Below are 11,057 nucleotides of genomic sequence, written 5' to 3'. Positions count from 1 at the left end.
AGCTAAACTTGGTATGTGTCCAACTCCTAGAAATAACTTCATGCCCCATCTCCCTTACTTCCAGCTAGTAAGGATCACATAATTCCTAACAAAGTTTTGACACAGATTCCCAATTCGGGCATTCAGAACATATAGCACGTTGCTGTAAGCAAGCAGATTCTCATTCAAAGTTGCAAGTTACTATGTAGGAACAAGTTTGTATAGGTATTTCAAAGATGCCCAGAACTGAGCTAAACTTGGTATGTGTCCAACTCCTAGAAATAACTTCATGCCCCATCTCCCTTACTTCCAGCTAGTAAGGATCACATAATTCCTAACAAAGTTTTGACACAGATTCCCAATTCGGGCATTCAGAACATATAGCACGTTGCTGTAAGCAAGCAGATTCTCATTCAAAGTTGCAAGTTACTATGTAGGAACAAGTTTGTATAGGTATTTCAAAGATGCCCAGAACTGAGCTAAACTTGGTATGTGTCCAACTCCTAGAAATAACTTCATGCCCCATCTCCCTTACTTCCAGCTAGTAAGGATCACATCATTCCTAACAAAGTTTTGACACAGATTCCCAATTCGGGCATTCAGAACATATAGCACGTTGCTGTAAGCAAGCACATTCTCATTCAAAGATGCAAGTTACTATGTAGGAACAAGTTTGTATAGGTATTTCAAAGATGCCCAGAACTGAGCTAAACTTGGTATGTGTCCAACTCCAAGAAATAACTTCATGCCCCATCTCCCTTACTTCCAGCTAGTAAGGATCACATAATTCCTAACAAAGTTTTGACACAGATTCCCAATTCGGGCATTCAGAACATATAGCACGTTGCTGTAAGCAAGCAGATTCTCATTCAAAGTTGCAAGTTACTATGTAGGAACAAGTTTGTATAGGTATTTCAAAGATGCCCAGAACTGAGCTAAACTTGGTATGTGTCCAACTCCTAGAAATAACTTCATGCCCCATCTCCCTTACTTCCAGCTAGTAAGGATCACATCATTCCTAACAAAGTTTTGACACAGATTCCCAATTCGGGCATTCAGAACATATAGCACGTTGCTGTAAGCAAGCACATTCTCATTCAAAGTTGCAAGTTACTATGTAGGAACAAGTTTGTATAGGTATTTCAAAGATGCCCAGAACTGAGCTAAACTTGGTATGTGTCCAACTCCTAGAAATAACTTCATGCCCCATCTCCCTTACTTCCAGCTAGTAAGGATCACATAATTCCTAACAAAGTTTTGACACAGATTCCCAATTCGGGCATTCAGAACATATAGCACGTTGCTGTAAGCAAGCAGATTCTCATTCAAAGTTGCAAGTTACTATGTAGGAACAAGTTTGTATAGGTATTTCAAAGATGCCCAGAACTGAGCTAAACTTGGTATGTGTCCAACTCCTAGAAATAACTTCATGCCCCATCTCCCTTACTTCCAGCTAGTAAGGATCACATAATTCCTAACAAAGTTTTGACACAGATTCCCAATTCGGGCATTCAGAACATATAGCACGTTGCTGTAAGCAAGCAGATTCTCATTCAAAGTTGCAAGTTACTATGTAGGAACAAGTTTGTATAGGTATTTCAAATATGCCCAGAACTGAGCTAAACTTGGTATGTGTCCAACTCCTAGAAATAACTTCATGCCCCATCTCCCTTACTTCCAGCTAGTAAGGATCACATAATTCCTAACAAAGTTTTGACACAGATTCCCAATTCGGGCATTCAGAACATATAGCACGTTGCTGTAAGCAAGCACATTCTCATTCAAAGATGCAAGTTACTATGTAGGAACAAGTTTGTATAGGTATTTCAAAGATGCCCAGAACTGAGCTAAACTTGGTATGTGTCCAACTCCTAGAAATAACTTCATGCCCCATCTCCCTTACTTCCAGCTAGTAAGGATCACATAATTCCTAACAAAGTTTTGACACAGATTCCCAATTCGGGCATTCAGAACATATAGCACGTTGCTGTAAGCAAGCACATTCTCATTCAAAGATGCAAGTTACTAGGTAGGAACAAGTTTGTATAGGTATTTCAAAGATGCCCAGAACTGAGCTAAACTTGGTATGTGTCCAACTCCTAGAAATAACTTCATGCCCCATCTCCCTTACTTCCAGCTAGTAAGGATCACATAATTCCTAACAAAGTTTTGACACAGATTCCCAATTCGGGCATTCAGAACATATAGCACGTTGCTGTAAGCAAGCAGATTCTCATTCAAAGTTGCAAGTTACTATGTAGGAACAAGTTTGTATAGGTATTTCAAAGATGCCCAGAACTGAGCTAAACTTGGTATGTGTCCAACTCCTAGAAATAACTTCATGCCCCATCTCCCTTACTTCCAGCTAGTAAGGATCACATAATTCCTAACAAAGTTTTGACACAGATTCCCAATTCGGGCATTCAGAACATATAGCACGTTGCTGTAAGCAAGCACATTCTCATTCAAAGATGCAAGTTACTATGTAGGAACAAGTTTGTATAGGTATTTCAAAGATGCCCAGAACTGAGCTAAACTTGGTATGTGTCCAACTCCTAGAAATAACTTCATGCCCCATCTCCCTTACTTCCAGCTAGTAAGGATCACATAATTCCTAACAAAGTTTTGACACAGATTCCCAATTCGGGCATTCAGAACATATAGCACGTTGCTGTAAGCAAGCACATTCTCATTCAAAGATGCAAGTTACTAGGTAGGAACAAGTTTGTATAGGTATTTCAAAGATGCCCAGAACTGAGCTAAACTTGGTATGTGTCCAACTCCAAGAAATAACTTCATGCCCCATCTCCCTTACTTCCAGCTGGTAAGGATCACATAATTCTTAACAAAGTTTTGACACAGATTCCCAATTCGGGCATTCAGAACATATAGAACGTTGCTGTAAGCAAGCACATTTTCATTCAAAGTTGCAAGTTACTATGTAGGAACAAGTTTGTATAGGTATTTCAAAGATGCCCAGAACTGAGCTAAACTTGGTATGTGTCCAACTCCTAGAAATAACTTCATGCCCCTTCTCCCTTACTTCCAGCTGGTAAGGATCACATAATTCCTAACAAAGTTTTGACACAGATTCCCAATTCGGGCATTCAGAACATATAGCACGTTGCTGTAAGCAAGCACATTCTCATTCAAAGTTGCAAGTTACTATGTAGGAACAAGTTTGTATAGGTATTTCAAAGATGCCCAGAACTGAGCTAAACTTGGTATGTGTCCAACTCCTAGAAATAACTTCATGCCCCATCTCCCTTACTTCCAGCTAGTAAGGATCACATAATTCCTAACAAAGTTTTGACACAGATTCCCAATTCGGGCATTCAGAACATATAGCACGTTGCTGTACGCAAGCACATTCTCATTCAAAGTTACAAGTTACTATGTAGGAACAAGTTTGTATAGGTATTTCAAAGATGCCCAGAACTGAGCTAAACTTGGTATGTGTCCAACTCCTAGAAATAACTTCATGCCCCATCTCCCTTACTTCCAGCTAGTAAGGATCACATGATTCCTAACAAAGTTTTGACACAGATTCCCTATTCAGGCATTCAGAACATATAGCACGTTGCTGTAGGCAAGCAGATTCTCATTCAAAGATGCAAGTTACTATGTAGGAACAAGTTTGTATAGGTATTTCAAAGATGCCCAGAACTGAGCTAAACTTGGTATGTGTCCAACTCCTAGAAATAACTTCATGCCCCATCTCCCTTACTTCCAGCTAGTAAGGATCACATAATTCCTAACAAAGTTTTGACACAGATTCCCAATTCGGGCATTCAGAACATATAGCACGTTGCTGTAAGCAAGCACATTCTCATTCAAAGATGCAAGTTACTATGTAGGAACAAGTTTGTATAGGTATTTCAAAGATGCCCAGAACTGAGCTAAACTTGGTATGTGTCCAACTCCTAGAAATAACTTCATGCCCCATCTCCCTTACTTCCAGCTAGTAAGGATCACATAATTCCTAACAAAGTTTTGACACAGATTCCCAATTCGGGCATTCAGAACATATAGCACGTTGCTGTAAGCAAGCAGATTCTCATTCAAAGTTGCAAGTTACTATGTAGGAACAAGTTTGTATAGGTATTTCAAAGATGCCCAGAACTGAGCTAAACTTGGTATGTGTCCAACTCCTAGAAATAACTTCATGCCCCATCTCCCTTACTTCCAGCTAGTAAGGATCACATAATTCCTAACAAAGTTTTGACACAGATTCCCAATTCGGGCATTCAGAGCATATAGCACGTTGCTGTAAGCAAGCACATTCTCATTCAAAGATGCTAGTTACTATGTAGGAACAAGTTTGTATAGGTATTTCAAAGATGCCCAGAACTGAGCTAAACTTGGTATGTGTCCAACTCCAAGAAATAACTTCATGCCCCATCTCCCTTACTTCCAGCTAGTAAGGATCACATAATTCCTAACAAAGTTTTGACACAGATTCCCAATTCGGGCATTCAGAACATATAGCACGTTGCTGTAAGCAAGCAGATTCTCATTCAAAGTTGCAAGTTACTATGTAGGAACAAGTTTGTATAGGTATTTCAAAGATGCCCAGAACTGAGCTAAACTTGGTATTTGTCCAACTCCTAGAAATAACTTCATGCCCCATCTCCCTTACTTCCAGCTAGTAAGGATCACATCATTCCTAACAAAGTTTTGACACAGATTCCCAATTCGGGCATTCAGAACATATAGCACGTTGCTGTAAGCAAGCACATTCTCATTCAAAGTTGCAAGTTACTATGTAGGAACAAGTTTGTATAGGTATTTCAAAGATGCCCAGAACTGAGCTAAACTTGGTATGTGTCCAACTCCTAGAAATAACTTCATGCCCCATCTCCCTTACTTCCAGCTAGTAAGGATCACATAATTCCTAACAAAGTTTTGACACAGATTCCCAATTCGGGCATTCAGAACATATAGCACGTTGCTGTAAGCAAGCACATTCTCATTCAAAGTTGCAAGTTACTATGTAGGAACAAGTTTGTATAGGTATTTCAAAGATGCCCAGAACTGAGCTAAACTTGGTATGTGTCCAACTCCTAGAAATAACTTCATGCCCCATCTCCCTTACTTCCAGCTAGTAAGGATCACATAATTCCTAACAAAGTTTTGACACAGATTCCCAATTCGGGCATTCAGAACATATAGCACGTTGCTGTAAGCAAGCAGATTCTCATTCAAAGTTGCAAGTTACTATGTAGGAACAAGTTTGTATAGGTATTTCAAAGATGCCCAGAACTGAGCTAAACTTGGTATGTGTCCAACTCCAAGAAATAACTTCATGCCCCATCTCCCTTACTTCCAGCTAGTAAGGATCACATAATTCCTAACAAAGTTTTGACACAGATTCCCAATTCGGGCATTCAGAACATATAGCACGTTGCTGTAAGCAAGCACATTCTCATTCAAAGATGCAAGTTACTATGTAGGAACAAGTTTGTATAGGTATTTCAAAGATGCCCAGAACTGAGCTAAACTTGGTATGTGTCCAACTCCAAGAAATAACTTCATGCCCCATATCCCTTACTTCCAGCTAGTAAGGATCACATCATTCCTAACAAAGTTTTGACACAGATTCCCAATTCGGGCATTCAGAACATATAGCACGTTGCTGTAAGCAAGCACATTCTCATTCAAAGATGCAAGTTACTATGTAGGAACAAGTTTGTATAGGTATTTCAAAGATGCCCAGAACTGAGCTAAACTTGGTATGTGTCCAACTCCAAGAAATAACTTCATGCCCCATATCCCTTACTTCCAGCTAGTAAGGATCACATCATTCCTAACAAAGTTTTGACACAGATTCCCAATTCGGGCATTCAGAACATATAGCACGTTGCTGTAAGAAAGCACATTCTCATTCAAAGTTGCAAGTTACTATGTAGGAACAAGTTTGTATAGGTATTTCAAAGATGCCCAGAACTGAGCTAAACTTGGTATGTGTCCAACTCCTAGAAATAACTTCATGCCCCATCTCCCTTACTTCCAGCTAGTAAGGATCACATAATTCCTAACAAAGTTTTGACACAGATTCCCAATTCGGGCATTCAGAACATATAGCACGTTGCTGTAAGCAAGCACATTCTCATTCAAAGATGCAAGTTACTATGTAGGAACAAGTTTGTATAGGTATTTCAAAGATGCCCAGAACTGAGCTAAACTTGGTATGTGTCCAACTCCTAGAAATAACTTCATGCCCCATCTCCCTTACTTCCAGCTACTAAGGATCACATAATTCCTAACAAAGTTTTGACACAGATTCCCAATTCGGGCATTCAGAACATATAGCACGTTGCTGTAAGCAAGCAGATTCTCATTCAAAGATGCAAGTTACTATGTAGGAACAAGTTTGTATAGGTATTTCAAAGATGCCCAGAACTGAGCTAAACTTGGTATGTGTCCAACTCCTAGAAATAACTTCATGCCCCATCTCCCTTACTTCCAGCTAGTAAGGATCACATAATTCCTAACAAAGTTTTGACACAGATTCCCAATTCGGGCATTCAGAACAAATAGCACGTTGCTGTAAGCAAGCAGATTCTCATTGAAAGATGCAAGTTACTATGTAGGAACAAGTTTGTATAGGTATTTCAAAGATGCCCAGAACTGAGCTAAACTTGGTATGTGTCCAACTCCTAGAAATAACTTCATGCCCCATCTCCCTTACTTCCAGCTAGTAAGGATCACATAATTCCTAACAAAGTTTTGACACAGATTACCAATTCGGGCATTCAGAACATATAGCACGTTGCTGCAAGCTAGCACATTCTCATTCAAAGATGCAAGTTACTATGTAGGAACAAGTTTGTATAGGTATTTCAAAGATGCCCAGAACTGAGCTAAACTTGGTATGTGTCCAACTCCTAGAAATAACTTCATGCCCCATCTCCCTTACTTCCAGCTAGTAAGGATCACATAATTCCTAACAAAGTTTTGACACAGATTCCCAATTCGGGCATTCAGAACATATAGCACGTTGCTGCAAGCTAGCACATTCTCATTCAAAGTTGCAAGTTACTATGTAGGAACAAGTTTGTATAGGTATTTCAAAGATGCCCAGAACTGAGCTAAACTTGGTATGTGTCCAACTCCTAGAAATAACTTCATGCCCCATCTCCCTTACTTCCAGCTAGTAAGGATCACATAATTCCTAACAAAGTTTTGACACAGATTCCCAATTCGGGCATTCAGAACATATAGCACGTTGCTGTAAGCAAGCACATTCTCCTTCAAAGAAGGAAGTTACTATGTAGGAACAAGTTTGTATAGGTATTTCAAAGATGCCCAGAACTGAGCTAAACTTGGTATGTGTCCAACTCCTAGAAATAACTTCATGCCCAATCTCCCTTACTTCCAGCTAGTAAGGATCACATAATTCCTAACAAAGTTTTGACACAGATTCCCATTTCGGGCATTCAGAACATATAGCACATTGCTGTAAGCAAGCACATTCTCATTCAAAGATGGAAGTTACTATGTAGGAACAAGTTTGTATAGGTATTTCAAAGATGCCCAGAACTGAGCTAAACTTGGTATGTGTCCAACTCCTGGAAATAACTTCATGCCCCATCTCCCTTACTTCCAGCTAGTAAGGATCACATAATTCCTAACAAAGTTTTGACACAGATTCCCATTTCGGGCATTCAGAACATATAGCACGTTGCTGTAAGCAAGCACATTCTCATTCAAAGTTGCAAGTTACTATGTAGGAACAAGTTTGTATAGGTATTTCAAAGATGCCCAGAACTGAGCTAAACTTGGTATGTGTCCAACTCCTAGAAATAACTTCATGCCCCATCTGCCTTACTTCCAGCTAGTAAGGATCACATAATTCCTAACAAAGTTTTGACACAGATTCCCAATTCGGGCATTCAGAACATATAGCACGTTGCTGTAGGCAAGCAGATTCTCATTCAAAGATGCAAGTTACTAGGTAGGAACAAGTTTGTATAGGTATTTCAAAGATGCCCAGAACTGAGCTAAACTTGGTATGTGTCCAACTCCTAGAAATAACTTCATGCCCCATCTCCCTTACTTCCAGCCAGTAAGGATCACATAATTCCTAACAAAGTTTTGACACAGATTCCCAATTCGGGCATTCAGAACATATAGCACGTTGCTGTAGGCAAGCAGATTCTCATTCAAAGATGCAAGTTACTATGTAGGAACAAGATTGTATAGGTATTTCAAAGATGCCCAGAACTAGCTAAACTTGGTATGTGTCCAACTCCTAGAAATAACTTCATGCCCCATCTCCCTTACTTCCAGCTAGTAAGGATCACATAATTCCTAACAAAGTTTTGACACAGATTCCCAAATCGGGCATTCAGAACATATAGCACGTTGCTGCAAGCAAGCACATTCTCATTCAAAGTTGCAAGTTACTATTTAGGAACAAGTTTGTATAGGTATTTCAAAGATGCCCAGAACTGAGCTAATCTTGGTATGGCTCCAACTCCAAGAAATAACTTCATGCCCCATCTCCCTTACTTCCAGCTAGTAAGGATCACATAATTCCTAACAAAGTTTTGACACAGATTCCCAATTCGGGCATTCAGAACATATAGCACGTTGTTGTACGCAAGCACATTCTCATTCAAAGTTGCAAGTTACTATGTAGGAACAAGTTTGTATAGGTATTTCAAAGATGCCCAGAACTGAGCTAAACTTGGTATGTGTCCAACTCCTAGAAATAACTTCATGCCCCATCTCCCTTACTTCCAGCTAGTAAGGATCATATAATTCCTAACAAAGTTTTGACACAGATTCCCAATTCGGGCATTCAGAACATATAGCACGTTGCTGTAAGCAAGCAGATTCTCATTCAAAGATGCAAGTTACTATGTAGGAACAAGTTTGTATAGGTATTTCAAAGATGCCCAGAACTGAGCTAAACTTGGTATGTGTCCAACTCCTAGAAATAACTTCATGCCCCATCTCCCTTACTTCCAGCTAGTAAGGATCACATAATTCCTAACAAAGTTTTGACACAGATTCCCAATTCGGGCATTCAGAACATATAGCACGTTGCTGTAAGCAAGCAGATTCTCATTCAAAGTTGCAAGTTACTATGTAGGAACAAGTTTGTATAGGTATTTCAAAGATGCCCAGAACTGAGCTAAACTTGGTATGTGTCCAACTCCTAGAAATAACTTCATGCCCCATCTCCCTTACTTCCAGCTAGTAAGGATCACATAATTCCTAACAAAGTTTTGACACAGATTCCCAATTCGGGCATTCAGAACATATAGCACGTTGCTGTAAGCAAGCAGATTCTCATTCAAAGTTGCAAGTTACTATGTAGGAACAAGTTTGTATAGGTATTTCAAAGATGCCCAGAACTGAGCTAAACTTGGTATGTGTCCAACTCCTAGAAATAACTTCATGCCCCATCTCCCTTACTTCCAGCTAGTAAGGATCACATAATTCCTAACAAAGTTTTGACACAGATTCCCAATTCGGGCATTCAGAACATATAGCACGTTGCTGTAAGCAAGAAGATTCTCATTCAAAGATGCAAGTTACTATGTAGGAACAAGTTTGTATAGGTATTTCAAAGATGCCCAGAACTGAGCTAAACTTGGTATGTGTCCAACTCCTAGAAATAACTTCATGCCCCATCTCCCTTACTTCCAGCTAGTAAGGATCACATAATTCCTAACAAAGTTTTGACACAGATTCCCAATTCGGGCATTCAGAACATATAGCACGTTGCTGTAAGCAAGCAGATTCTCATTCAAAGTTGCAAGTTACTATGTAGGAACAAGTTTGTATAGGTATTTCAAAGATGCCCAGAACTGAGCTAAACTTGGTATGTGTCCAACTCCTAGAAATAACTTCATGCCCCATCTCCCTTACTTCCAGCTAGTAAGGATCACATAATTCCTAACAAAGTTTTGACACAGATTCCCAATTCGGGCATTCAGAACATATAGCACGTTGCTGTAAGCAAGCAGATTCTCATTCAAAGATGCAAGTTACTATGTAGGAACAAGTTTGTATAGGTATTTCAAAGATGCCCAGAACTGAGCTAAACTTGGTATGTGTCCAACTCCTAGAAATAACTTCATGCCCCATCTCCCTTACTTCCAGCTAGTAAGGATCACATAATTCCTAACAAAGTTTTGACACAGATTCCCAATTCGGGCATTCAGAACATATAGCACGTTGCTGTAAGCAAGCACATTCTCATTCAAAGATGCAAGTTACTATGTAGGAACAAGTTTGTATAGGTATTTCAAAGATGCCCAGAACTGAGCTAAACTTGGTATGTCTCCAACTCCAAAAAATAACTTCATGCCCCATCTCCCTTACTTCCAGCTAGTAAGGATCACATAATTCCTAACAAAGTTTTGACACAGATTCCCAATTCGGGCATTCAGAACATATAGCACGTTGCTGTAAGCAAGCACATTTTCATTCAAAGTTGCAAGTTACTATGTAGGAACAAGTTTGTATAGGTATTTCAAAGATGCCCAGAACTGAGCTAAACTTGGTATGTGTCCAACTCCTAGAAATAACTTCATGCCCCATCTCCCTTACTTCCAGCTAGTAAGGATCACATAATTCCTAACAAAGTTTTGACACAGCTTCCCAATTCGGGCATTCAGAACATATAGCACGTTGCTGTAAGCAAGCACATTCTCATTCAAAGTTGCAAGTTACTATGTAGGAACAAGTTTGTATAGGTATTTCAAAGATGCCCAGAACTGAGCTAAACTTGGTATGTGTCCAACTCCTAGAAATAACTTCATGCCCCATCTCCCTTACTTCCAGCTAATAAGGATCACATAATTCCTAACAAAGTTTTGACACAGATTCCCAATTCGGGCATTCAGAACATATAGCACGTTGCTGTAGGCAAGCACATTCTCATTCAAAGTTGCAAGTTACTATGTAGGAACAAGTTTGTATAGGTATTTCAAAGATGCCCAGAACTGAGCTAAACTTGGTATGTGTCCAACTCCTAGAAATAACTTCATGCCCCATCTCCCTTACTTCCAGCTAGTAAGGATCACATAATTCCTAACAAAGTTTTGACACAGATTCCCAAT

The sequence above is a fragment of the Diceros bicornis genome, chromosome 22 (assembly GCF_020826845.1).
Source record: "Diceros bicornis minor isolate mBicDic1 chromosome 22, mDicBic1.mat.cur, whole genome shotgun sequence".
NCBI classification, from domain to species: Eukaryota; Metazoa; Chordata; class Mammalia; order Perissodactyla; family Rhinocerotidae; genus Diceros; species Diceros bicornis.
Note: the sequence above shows the minus strand (reverse complement) of the source record.